At 54.0% G+C, this 10,781-nt stretch overlaps 1 pseudogene; it reads right to left on the reverse strand.

The window, feature by feature from the left end:
- Window positions 1–4,662: 4,662 nt before the first annotated feature.
- LOC149345497 (uncharacterized) lies at window positions 4,663–10,177 on the reverse strand (annotated as a pseudogene).
- Window positions 10,178–10,781: the final 604 nt, after the last annotated feature.

Here is a 10,781-nt window from a genome sequence, read left to right on the forward strand (position 1 = left end):
AGCTTCCCAGAGATGCCTTAGGTGGTTATCCACGTCAGGTGCACGCTCCGTAAGCTGGATATGCTTTTCTTGTGAACGGAGTGTTTGCATGAGTCCGTGTGCCCAAGTGGAGTAGTCCTGTTCCATGAGAGAAGTTACTGGGAGGGCCTGGCGGAAAGCGTTCCAGTTGGGAAGTTTGGCTTGCGCAAGGGGGCGACGTAAGGGCCGAGTGTAAATGATAGTGTTCAATATGCAGTGGTCGCTACCGAGGGTGTCCTCGGTGTTGATCCACTCTGCGTGTTGGATGTGTTTCACGAGGGTAAGGTCGGGGCAGCCCGAATGACGGAGTTCCCTACACGTGTTGGGTGGACCGGGTCGGTTAGAAGAGTGATGCCCAGCGTAGATATAAGTTCTGCCAACTTACGATCACGCGTCTCTTCCTTGCAATAACCCCACATGAGACAAGGCGCGTTAAAATCGCCCACTATCATGAGGGGGTCGCGACCCGCGATCCTTAGCGCTGCGCTAAAGATGTTAGAAAAAGTGATGTTTTTGAGTTTCGGGGGGCAGTAGATATTAAGTATGTGTGCGGGGCTATCTGTTCGCCGCAGGGGGAGGACAGAGACCATCACGTACGAATATTCCAGATTTAGGTCGCGATCAACCTCCTGCGCTGTGTAACCCTTATGGACTAGGATACAGGTGAACGGGTCTCGTTGAAAAGTGTTATAGCCCGTGAGCTTAACCGCATCTCCGGTTTCTTGCAACGCAACGACTGCGGTGGGGTGTTCGAGGTTGTCAATGTACGCCCTTAAGCGCGCGCGTTTAGTCCTGTTTTTGAAACCCCGATAATTCCATTGCACAAGGGAAAAAACTTGCTGTCTTTGCGGGGGGCGGCGCCCATTAGGGTGCTGGTTGGGAGGGGACGCAGCCATGTTGATTTCTCCTAACATGATTTGAAGAAAGACTGCCTTGGAGAGCCGGCACAGGTTCCGTCACCTGCGGCTGGATCGGTTCCGGCTCTCCTTTTTATTTCGGTTAGATCGATGGGGCGGTTGAATATTGATGGGCGGTTTGCGTCTTTGAGGGGCCCCATTCGGCGTAGAAGCCTGGGGTTTGACTCCAACCACGTCTCAATATTGGCCGTCACGGTGGCCGTAACCGTGGCCGTGACTGACTTGAACAGGTTGTCTTGAATTTGGCCGAAATTTGACATCTGAGTCGCTAATGCGGCAAGGGCGTTTTCGAGGGCGGTGAAACGCGCGTCAGAGCTAGATGGCGTCGGCTCCACCGGCACTTGTTGCATCGGTTCCGGAGCTACCTGGGCAATAGGCGGGGAGGACCGAACCGTTTCTAGCGCATGAATTTTGGCATGGAGTTGAGCATTTTGAGCCCGGAGAGTCTCGAGCTCACGGCGGAGGTCCGCAACCTCAGAGTTAAGGGGGGGGAGGAGGAAGGGTTGGTGGGGAAGAACGTAGGGGAGTGCGGGGGGACGGAGGAGGCCCGTCTCGGCTGCCTACCTTTGGCTGTGATGTCTTCTTTGGTGTGCCAAGCGGACGGCCCTCGAGAGGCGGAAAATCCCCGTTCTGGAATACGGGTGCGCCTGGATCATGTGACGACTTTTGGCTTGTTGATGGAGAGGACTTGGAGACACGCCCGGGCAACGCGCCCGCCGGTGGCGCTGGTCCGGATGTGCCTTGCACCAGATTGTTGCCAGTCGGGGAAACTTTTGGAGTGGTGTCAGTTCCCGGGGGCACTGCACACTGACGTTGCTTCCGTTGACCGGTTGGGTTTCCCGGTCGTTGCAGCCGCCGGAATTTTGCCTTGCAGTCTTGCGAGCCCGTAAGGTGGCCGCCACGGCAGACGATGCAGGAAGGAGTGCACTCGTGGGTCTCCAAGTTGCCGTCTTCGAGGACTGCGACCGTTTGGCCGCAGTGTCTGCAGCGATTGCGTTGAGGATCCGGGCATAAGTCCACACGGTGGCCGATGGTGCCGCATCGGAAACACGCGGGAATAGTCCGCTTGTATTCGCGTACCAAGGTCACCACACTGATATAGTGCACGTAACGTGGCACTTTATGCCCCACGAAGGTGAGCAGGGCAATCGTCGACTTCCCCAGCTTGCGGATGAAGGCTATCTCTCCTCCGCGCCACTGGACTTTCGATTTCAGGGTGGTAGAAGTTTCCTGCTCATGGACGGTAATGATCCCCCTGCAGACTTCACCGTTGACTTTGGCGTGACCGACTATCGGGATGGAGCCTTTGGAAGCTTTCAGAGTAAATTCGCGAGCGAACGCGTTCGCCGCGTTCACGTCTTGAGTGGTGGCGATAAGGATATTCTGGTCCCGGATGGGCCAGATACTAAGAGTGTCCACCGAAGAGGCATTAACATAGGCGGAGAGCAAAGCACCAAGCTCACCTTTCTGCAGAACCGTCTTCAGGGAGACCGTCATTCTGGGCTTGAGGACGATCGTGAAGTCTTCTTTGCGGAGTCGAGGCATAGCGGCAGGCCGCCATTTCGTCGATCCCGCTGTTGGCGAGAGCTGATGGTTGGAACTTGAATTATTTGGATGCACAGAAGCAGGGGCACTCACGGAGGGTCCGTTCACTGCCCAGTTGTTCAGACGCTGCTTGCGTTTGCGAAGTGCCACCAACGAGAAGAGGCCTTCATCCACGATCTCCTGCGTCGGAGTGGAGGTTTCAGGAGAAGACGGGGCTTCTGTGGCGACTTCAGTCCATGCCATCGTCTCGGGATCGTACCCGCGGCGAGCGGAGGCCGCCATGGCGTCCGCGGAGAACGCTGGAGACTGGCTGCTTGGCTTTAGGCCTGGCTGGGGCTCCCACGGGATGAAGACATAAATGGGCCTAAAAGGCCCAAAAATTGGCCCACCCGGTCGAGAGCGATGTCTTCGGGTGCCGGGTGATGTTAACCGTCGAGTACAAGCAAATTTTTTGCGGTCGTAGGGAATTTTTCGGCAATCCGGACGAAAATTGTCGGAGCCGAAATGAGGCGCGTCCGCTCGAGACGCGGCCGGCCGTCTACCCACGTCATTAGCGTTGACAGAATCCGAGATGACCCAGAGAAGCTTGCTGCCGTTGCTGCCTTTCCGGACTCCGCCCACAAAAAAAAGCCGTCCGACGTTTTCTGGGCCTGTGTTCCTATCACCGCTTCATTAGAAACTTCGGCCAGGTCGCCAGCCCTCTCACGCTCCTAACCCGTGATGACGCGTCATTTTCCTGGGGCAACGAATAGTAGACTGCTTTGAACGAGTTACGACGCTGACTCCAATCGCCGCCCATCATGACACATTTCGACGAAGACGCTGACACGGAGGTACGCATGGGTGCGAGCAACGTCAGTCTTGGCGCCGTTCTAGTTCAGCGGCAAAACGGTGTCGACAAAGTAATTGCCTACGCCAGCCGCTCACTGCTGCGCGCTGAGTTGAACTACTCTACCACCGATAAGGAATGTTTGACGGTAGTCTGGGCTGCCGCTAAGTTCCGCCCATCCCTGTATGGCAGAACGTTTCGTATCGTCACAGACCACCACTCGCTGTGCCGGCTGAAAAATCTAAAGGACCCTTGCGGCCACCTAGCACGTTGGGCCTTACGCCTGCAGGAATTTGATTTCACCGTCACCTATAATTCAGGCCGGAAACACAACGACGCTGTTAGCTTGTCACGCGCTCCCGTCTAACCTCCTCCACAAGACACCACCGACGACGATAGCTTTCTTGGAGCTGTCGGCACGTCTGAGCTCGTTCCCAGACAGCGTGCCGACGCCGACCTGCGTCTGCTGAACGAACATCTCGAAAGTGGGCGCCCTGAAATACCATGATACCTAGCTCTTGGACTATTATCGTTCTGCCTGCGGAGAGGGGTGCTTTATAAAAAGAACTCTACTTCCAGTCCGACAACTTACCTGCTCGTCATAACATCTGATCTACGGGATGAAGTCGTCCTTGCCTGCCGTGATGAACCGACCTCCGGCCACCTTACGCACCTTATCCCGAATCCGACTGAACTATTACTGGCCCCACCTCACTTCGAGTGTCAGGCATTATGTCCGGACATGCCGGCAGTGCCAGCGGTGAAAAAAACCCGCGCTCAAGCCTCCTGGACTGCTTCAATGCGTTGAGCCGCCTCAAATACCATTCGACCTAGTCGTCATGGACTTTCTGGGGCGGTTTCCTCTCTCGTCTACCGGCTACAAGTGGATCATAGTCGCCACAGACTGCTTGACCCGGTACGCTGAAACGGAGGCCCTTGCGCGAGGTAATGCCGCTGAAGTTGCCCGCTTCTTTATCCACGACATCGTGCTTAGACACGGCGCCCCATCGGCCATCATTACTGACGCGAGGCCAGCTGTTTACGGCCCGGCTCCTATGTGACCTCTTAACGCTTAGCCAACAATCGCTATCGCTAACGCTTAGACAACAATGCTTATCGACCAACAACAGCGTATGATCCCCAAACCAATGGTGTAACGGGACGGCTCAACAAAACATTGGCGGACGTGATCTCGATGTACGTCGACGTTGAACACAAAACCTGGGATGAGGTCTTGCCGTACGTCCCCTTCGCCCATAATACCGCGACGCAGGAAACCACCCAGTTCACCCCATTCCGTCTCTTGTATGGCAGGGAGGTCCGCATGATGTTAGTCGCCATGCTCCCGTACGGCTACTCAGAGCTCCCCCTGAAGCAGGCCACTTCGTGGAACAAGCAGAGCAGGACCGTCACCTGTACCGCCTGCACATCAAGGACCAGCAATCCGCCGATGCCCGACACAATAACTTTCGGCACAGGTACGTTCACTATGAGCCGGGTGACCAGGTGTGGGTGTGGACACCTGTGCGCCGCAAGGGGCTGTGCGATAAGCATATCAGTAAGTATTGTCGCCCGTACAGAGTCCTGCCTCACCTGAACAGCGTCAACTACGAAGTTGTGCACTATGGAACTGTGATCGTCGGCCCTCAGCGTCAACGGCCTGAAATCGTGCTTGTAGTGGGCTTAAAGCCGTACTTTTCGCGGGACTGAGCGCTGTAATCAAGCTGTGTTCCGTACCTTTATCCCCTTACCCCACGTGCGAACTTAATTCTTCCCCCATCTCAACTAGCGCGAATTGTATGGTTCACCTCACCCCTATTCTTTTTTTTGCTCCTACTTCTCTCCCTGTACATATCCCATTCACATCGAGACGATGTTTACTTTAGCGGGGGGGGGGGGGGGGAGGGGTAATGCCACGCGCTGAACGCACCGCGCGGCCTCCGCGCTGAGTCGAAAATGATGACGAAGCGGCGGTTGTCTCTCGAGGCGCTTGCTCTGTTCTGTGTCCTAGAACCCGTTCCTACAATTTAAAGAAGGCTTCCAGTCTTGGGTTCTTCCCGACTCCTACCTCCATGGCTCCTCTGGTCGTGACAATATAAATAAATCAAAGTTTCTGTGCGAACAGTGCAGCATGACACAGTGTCAGTCAAAACAGTGCGGGTATTTGTCTCTTGGTTCGAAAAGAACTGTGCTTGAGCGTGCGGGGGTTGAAGGTCATCAATGTTAAAATCTCCTCTAAGAATAAGTTTGAAATTGTTTCCGTTCATGGATTCCAGGGTATTGTCAAGGCGAAAAGAGAAATTGTTTAAATTAGAATCACGAGGCCGGCAAATTACACAGCACATGTAACTTAAAGATTTCAAAGTTAGACACTCAATATCTGCATTAACGATGGTGAAAGCTGCTTAACTACCAGGTCGATATGCGCATCTTTCACGCCTTCTGAAGCAATTCGCCACGTTTGGAGCGGTGTCGTAATTTCACAACAATGTTGGGCACACCATCTGAGTTCTTTGTTTGTACACAATGACAAATCTCAATGTCACCATCAGCAATGGGCACGTGCGGCAGTTCCCCAATGCTGTGAACACCCTTAGGAACATGCTCGTTCTGTTGTTGAGGTACACCTTTTAACTGAAGGTTACGGACCCTAGAATACTGCTCGGCTACCGTTATCCATTGCTCATGCAAGTTTGTAACTTTTTTCACTTGCTGGCATTCAGGTTGCAGTTGTTCATTTTGCTCTTTGAGTGTCTTGTTCTCGCCCAGAAGGGTGTTGTTTTGATCGCTTAGAAACGAAAGACTTATCCTAAACTCCCCTATTTCTTTACATCTCGTTCAATCGTAGCTTTGAATTCTCGCATCTCTTTTTCAAATCTTCATGGAGTTGGGCCAGCTCAGCCATGTCGAGTAGTTTCTGCTGGCACGTGCAGGAAAGCAGAGACGATGCGAGAGGATTGGAGTGTCGGTGCGAACTGTTTTATTTATTTGTATGCCAGCCCTTTTTCGGGAGATTTGACGCATTTCAACGCCTGCCACTGCGTGTGGGGTAGCTGTCATTCTCATGAGTGGGTGTGGGTTCTGCCGCGGTAAAATCCGCTGTCGTGGTACTGGGCGCTTTTGTACGTGTTTGAGGCGACGAATTGCAGGTGGGCGTCGTGAACTGGAATTATATGTGCGCAGGTTTCAGTCTGTTCCGCGAAACAACTTCCCGCCGGCCTCGCATCTCGATAGTGAACGTCTTCCGCCCACGACGGAGAACCTTGAATGATCCGTCACACGGTACTTGCAGTGTTCGTCGTACGGCGTCATTTCGCACGTGGCAGCATGTCTCAAGCATCTTGCACACGTGTGCTCTCCTAACTATGGGCTGGTGCGGAGGTGTAGCGAGGATCTTCTTCATGATGCCACACAAGCGAGCCGAGTAGTCGCCGGCGGAAATGCGGATTTGCTGTTGGTCAGAAGAAAAAAAACCATCCGGGCAGACGCAGCATCGTGCCGTAGACGAGCTCCCTGGCATTGCAGCGGTTGTCTCCCTTGAAAGCCGTGCGTATGTCCAAGAGCACGATGGGCAGCGCTTCCACACAAGAGTGCTGCACACTTGCCATGAGTGCTGCTTTCAGCTGTCGGTGAAATATCTCGACCATTCCATTGCCCATCGGGTGGTAGGCCGTAGTCCTGATGCGCGAGATGCAGACGAGTTTTGTCAGACTGCGAAGTACGCACACTGAAATAGGCCTCTTATGTCAATTGTATTGGAGGAAGGCGCGCGAAAACGACATAGCCAGTTGCTGCTGAAAAAGCGAGCAACAGTTTTGAATAAAATGTCTGGAATGGGAATATGTTCTGCCCAACGCGTGAAACGGTCGACACAAGTCCGCAATTACGTTTGCCCTTGGCAAGGTGCGAATAGTCTGACAATGTATGAGTGTGGTCGAATCGAGCATCTGGTCCTGGAAATGTCTTCAACTGTGTCACAGTGTGACACTGAACCTTGGAACGCTGACACGCAAGACATTCGCGAGTCCCATGTCGGGAATCGTTCCTGACTCCGGTGTTACAAAACGTGTCGTGAGAAGCTTTTTATGTTGCTCGGATTGCTGGGTGTGACAGCTCGTCTAGCGATCCGTATACTTCACGACAACGCCAGGCAGGCATAAATGGTCGAGGGTTACCTGTAGACGTGTCACAACAAATGTCTCCCGCTCCAGGCTAAGGGAAGCACTGCAGAATGAGTGTCGTCGATGCTTCCTGCAAACTCCGCAATTCGTCATCCACACGTTCCGCTGCCGCCAGTTTTCCGAGGTCTGTTCCAGAGGGACAAGTAATGGCGCTTACAGGGCTGTGCGACATAGAATCGGCGACTGCGTTGTCGACTCCCCTGTTGTGCCGATGGTCTGTGGTGAATTCCGTTATGTATGACATCTGACACAGCTCGCGGGCAGTGTGAGCGCCGCCATCGTAACTGAGGGAGTGTAAGGCGTACGTAAGCGGCTTTTGATCTGTCAATGCAAAGAATTCACTGCCTTCCAAGTAATGGAAATGCCGGATTGCTGCCCACACAGCCAACAGCTCAGGCCCGAAACTGCTGTAACGCTGCTCGGTGGGTGTCAGTTTCCGAGAAAAGAAAGCGATCGGCCGCTATACTCCTTTGGTGAGTTGTTTTAGGACTGCACCCGCAGCTGCGTCCGAAGCGTCGACCATGACGCACTGCGGATTTTCAGGTTGGGGGTACCTAAGAAGGGCGGCATCAGCGAGGCGTTTCTTGATCCCCTGAAGAGCCGCTACGGCGTCGTCCGTCTAGAGTAGCTCCTTACCTGCACCTTCTTGTGTCCACAGCAGGAGATGGAGAGGGAGCCGAATGGCCGCCAGCTCAGGTACAAAACTGCGGCAGTAGTTGACGAGACCAAGGAACTCACGGATCTGACGCTTAGGTGGGTAGTGCAAACTTCTGGACAGCTGTAACCTAATATGGGTGACGTTGAATGCCGGAGCTTGAAACAAGGGCAAGAAAAGTTAGCGTCTGGGCAGCCAGCTCACACTTGTCCGTATTCACCAAGATGACGGAGCTCGGCCAGGCGCCTGAAATGTGGCTCGCAGATGCGCCTCATGCTAGTCCGGTGGCTTGCTTGTGACGAGTAGGCCGTCAAGATACGCATGACAGAAGTCGAGCCCGTGCAAACCGCCATTGATGATACGCTGGAATGTTTGTCCATAATTTCGCAGGCCGAACTGCATTCGGAGGAACTTGAACAGGCCGAAGGGCGTTGCTATCTCCATCTTCGAGACGTCCTCTGGAGGCATTGATATCTGATGGTAGGCCCGCACAAGGTCGATTTTGGAGAAAATTGTCACACCATATAGGCTGGCATTCACATCATGAATGTGGGGTACGGGGTAGCGGTCGGGCACTTTTGTTCGATTAAGGGCTCCATAATCCCCGCAGGGTCACCAATCTTCTGGTGTAGACTTCCGTACCATGTGCAGTGGGGACGCCTAAGAACTAGCGGACGGGCGGATTATGCCGAGCTCGAAAATGTGGCCAAATTCCTCCCGTGCTGCTTGCAGCTTTTGTGGGGATAGGGGGCGTGGGCGTGCGTAAACCGATGGACATGTCGTGACCATGTGATGGCATACTTTGTGTTTGGAGGCCGTGCCGGCCTGTGGTGGCCGCGCCAGCTCGGGGAAATCGCGGATGATGCTCATCAATCAGGCAGCGCCTGTAGGAGCCACGAGCGTGGGGCTGAGGGGCGGATGGCTTTGCGCGCACCTCTTCTTGTGAGAGAGGATTTTGTAAACGGCGATATCGGGCATCTACAAACAGTCCGAAGCTGCCAAAAAGTCTGCTCTTAAGATAGCAAATATTACGTCCGGCACAACAACTCACCGAAATTTCCTCTTGAGTCCCAAGTCCAACGAGAAAGCATTGCGCGTACGTCGCCATTGTCGTGTTGTTGACGCCTTGCAACGGCGATGAACATGGTTGTTTGCGATAGGCTGGCGACGTCGTCTCTGCACTGACCTCCGCCCCTGTTTCGACTAGGAAACAAGTGCCCCTCTCTCGAACGTTGTGAAAGAAAACTGATGGACGACTTTCCAGCAAGGCTGAGGCACTGGTAGTTTCCTCAACTTTCGTAGGGTGGTCTGCAGATCCCTGCCGAGCTCCCGAACTTGCGGTGGTACCAGCACACTCAGAATGGCGGTTTCGGTGCGGTGCACTGCTGTGGACAATGGTTGCCTCTCGATTGCAGCCCCGCGATGATGTCGGTGAGGCGAGAAATTTAGTCTCGTACCTCTTGCAGGGAGTTGACGGTGACAGGCGTTCTATCTGGATGAATTGACGTGACTGTCTGCGTGACGACAGCCATCAATTTCTCGGCGAGCTCGGCCAACTTAGTCAGGTCTGCCTCTAGCAATACAGTGAGGCTAATCCGAACGTTAACGGGTAGTCTTTGCATGAACAGTTCCCGCACTAAGCGGCTGTTGACGCTTTCCGTGCTGCCGGCCAGTTGGTGCATGTGTCGCAACACTTGACTAGGTCGGCGGTCGCCCAGTTCAGCCTCCCGCAGTAGGTGCTGGAAATGCTCCGACTCCGAAGGTTTGACGCGACGGATCACCGTCTCCTTGAGCGTACCGTAGGCGTTCTCTGAGGGAGGCGAGAGAAGTAAGTTCTGTACCTCGCTTACCGTCGAAGGCAGGAGACTGCTAACCATGTGGTGGTATTTGTTGCTGTCGGCGGTGATGTGGCCCGGAGTGAACTGTAACTCGACTTGTACGAACCAAATTTCCGGGCCGCCAGTCCAAAAGGGAGGCACTTTACGTCCAGTACGGCTACGGTAGAGCTAGCGGCGTTGTTTTGCTAGGCCATGGCTGGCACGACCGGGCCACCACTTGTTGGCACGTGCGAGGAAAGCAGACACGATGTGAGAGGCTTGGAGTCCAGGTGTCAACTGGCTTTATTATTTTTGTATGCCAGCCCATTCTGGGTTGGCCGGTTGACTACGGTCCACTGTGCTCGACTACACTCACGCGCTGGCAGAGCCACTGCTTGGCCTCGGCATATTTTGTGCTCACCGCACTGCCTCAGTAGCTCATATACAATACAACACAGGATTTTCGCAGCACACATGGCGGCAATTAACACCGAGTTTGATTCAGTAATATAAAAAATGTATTCGCAGCCGCCAAGTTTTGCAAGACAAATCCGCCACACGATCCGTCCGTGCCGCACGCGCTGCTGCTAAGTGGCCGAGACACCGTCCTTCAGCTGCTGTTACAGCAGCTTCTCCTTTTGGGTGTGTTACATTTGCGCAGGTATCTTGGCCGTTTGTGATCTGCACACCAAACCGTCGAAGCATTTTTGGAACGCGGCGTGTCGACAGTGGAGCATCGGGCATTAGAGCGACGCGCGTGCCAGCCCCGCGTTGCGCGTGTGCACGTGCGAATGAAGAGCTGACATGTAAGTAAACTGA

The sequence above is a fragment of the Amblyomma mixtum genome, chromosome 4, assembly GCF_055824585.1.
Source record: "Amblyomma mixtum isolate Tamu chromosome 4, ASM5582458v1, whole genome shotgun sequence".
Taxonomy (NCBI): Eukaryota; Metazoa; Arthropoda; class Arachnida; order Ixodida; family Ixodidae; genus Amblyomma; species Amblyomma mixtum.